A 2,500-nucleotide genomic window follows, 5' to 3' on the forward strand; every position below is an offset into this window, starting at 1 on the left:
CTTCCACATTTCTTGCCTTCAGGTTAGACTATGAATGTTTCCCATTTCATGCTTTTTTGTAAAGTAAACTCTTGTCTGCATTACCTTCAACTTCCCCTTGAACACAGATGTCAGTAGTCAGATGACATTGCTTACCTACTCAGGCCACATACGTCTGGGTAATATAGTGCTAGTCCATTCAGAGTTAAAAAAACGTTACCTAACCCGGATCCCAAAAACGCTATTTACCCATTGCACAAGTTAACTGCTGAATGATACAGGACTCCTTAAAACATATCTCTAACATATAAGGCTAAATATCCAGGTCATGCATCTAGTTTGTTGAATGGTTCAAAGCAAAGTATGAAGACCACAGCTAGCAGCAGGCCGAAATAGCTCAGTTGGGAGAGCGTTAGACTGAAGATCTAAAGGTCCCTGGTTCGATCCCAGGTTTCGGCACAGTTGAGAGGTTCCTTGCTTCTAACAAAATCGGTCTTGGAATCAGCTGTAGTACTTTTTTCTCTATTCATCAAATTTTTTCCAACTGATATACAACACAAGCAATTTAACATAGACTTTGCTTTGTGTCCTCCTTCTAAACTTGCTTCCACATTTCTTGCCTTCAGGTTAGACTATGAATGTTTCCCATTTCATGCTTTTTTGTAATGTAAACTCTTGTCTGCATTACCTTCAACTTCCCCTTGAACACAGATGTCAGTAGTCAGATGACGTTGCTTACCTACTCAGGCCACATACGTCTGGGTAATATAGTGCTAGTCCATTCAGAGTTAAAAAAACGCTACCTAACCCGGATCCCAAAAATGCTATTTACCCATTGCACAAGTTAACTGCTGAATGATACACGACTCCTTCAAACATATCTCTAACATATAAGGGTAAATATCCAGGTCATGCATCTAGTTTGTTGAATGATTCAAATCAAAGTATGAAGACCACAGCTAGCAGCAGGCCGAAATATCTCAGTTGGGAGAGCGTTAGACTGAAGATCTAAAGGTCCCTGTTTCAATCCCGGTTTTCGGCACAGTTGAGAGGTTCCTTGCTTTCAACAAAATAGGTCTTGAAATCTGCTGCAGTACTTTTTTCTCTATTCATCAAATTTTTTCGAACTGATATACAACACAAGCAATTTAACATAGACTTTGCTTTCTGTCCTCCTTCTAAACTTGCTTCCACATTTCTTGCCTTCAGGTTAGACTATGAATGTTTCCCATTTCATGCTTTTTTGTAAAGTAAACTCTTGTCTGCATTACCTTCAACTTCCCCTTGAACACAGATGTCAGTAGTCAGATGACATTGCTTACCTACTCAGGCCACATACGTCTGGGTAATATAGTGCTAGTCCATTCAGAGTTAAAAAAACGTTACCTAACCCGGATCCCAAAAACGCTATTTACCCATTGCACAAGTTAACTGCTGAATGATACAGGACTCCTTAAAACATATCTCTAACATATAAGGGTAAATATCCAGGTCATGCATCTAGTTTGTTGAATGGTTCAAATCAAAGTATGAAGACCTCAGCTAGCAGCAGGCCGAAATAGCTCAGTTGGGAGAGCGTTAGACTGAAGATCTAAAGGTCCCTGCTTCAATCCCGGGTTTCTGCAGAGTTGAGAAGTTCCATGCTTCTAACAAAATAGGTCTTGGAATCAGCTGTAGTACTTTTTTCTCTATTCATAAAATTTTTTTCCAACTGATATACAACACAAGCAATTTAACATAGACTTTACTTTCTGTCCTCCTTTAAACTTGCTTCCACATTTCTTGCCTTCAGGTTAGACTATGAATGTTTCCCATTTCATGCTTTTTTGTAATGTAAACTCTTGTCTGCATTACCTTCAACTTCCCCTTGAACACAGATGTCAGTAGTCAGATGACGTTGCTTACCTACTCAGGACACATACGTCTGGGTAATATAGTACTAGTCCATTCAGAGTTAAAAAAATGCTACCTAACCCGGATCCCAAAAATGCTATTTACTCATTGCACAAGTTAACTGCTGAATGATACAGGACTCCTTAAAACATATCTCTAACATATAAGGGTAAATATACAGGTCATGCATCTAGTTTGTTGAATGGTTCAAATCAAAGTATGAAGACCTCAGCTAGCGGCAGGCCGAAATAGCACAGTTGGGAGAGTGTTACACTGAAGAGCTAAAGGTCTCTGGTTCAATCCCGGGTTTCGGCACAGTTGAGAGGTTCCTTGCTTCTAACAAAATAGGTCTTGGAATCAGCTGTAGTACTTTTTTCTCTATTCATCAAATTCTTTCCAACTGATATACAACACAAGCAATTTAACATAGACTTTGCTTTGTGTCCTCCTTCTAAACTTGCTTCCACATTTCTTGCCTTCAGGTTAGACTATGAATGTTTCCCATTTCATGCTTTTTTGTAATGTAAACTCTTGTCTGCCTTACCTTCAACTTCCCCTTGAACACAGATGTCAGTAGTCAGATGACGTTGCTTACCTACTCAGGCCACATACGTCTGGGTAATAAAGT

General features: G+C 39.4%; 1 non-coding gene across 1 annotated transcript; it reads left to right on the top strand.

Annotated features, from left to right (window-relative positions):
* The first annotated feature begins 365 nt into the window (after window positions 1-365).
* TRNAF-GAA (transfer RNA phenylalanine (anticodon GAA)) lies at window positions 366-438 on the top strand. Its single transcript has one exon. It is a non-coding gene; the product is annotated as a tRNA-Phe (tRNA).
* The last annotated feature ends 2,062 nt before the right edge of the window (window positions 439-2,500 follow it).

Source organism: Lissotriton helveticus, chromosome 8 (assembly GCF_964261635.1).
Source record: "Lissotriton helveticus chromosome 8, aLisHel1.1, whole genome shotgun sequence".
Lineage (NCBI taxonomy): Eukaryota > Metazoa > Chordata > Amphibia > Caudata > Salamandridae > Lissotriton > Lissotriton helveticus.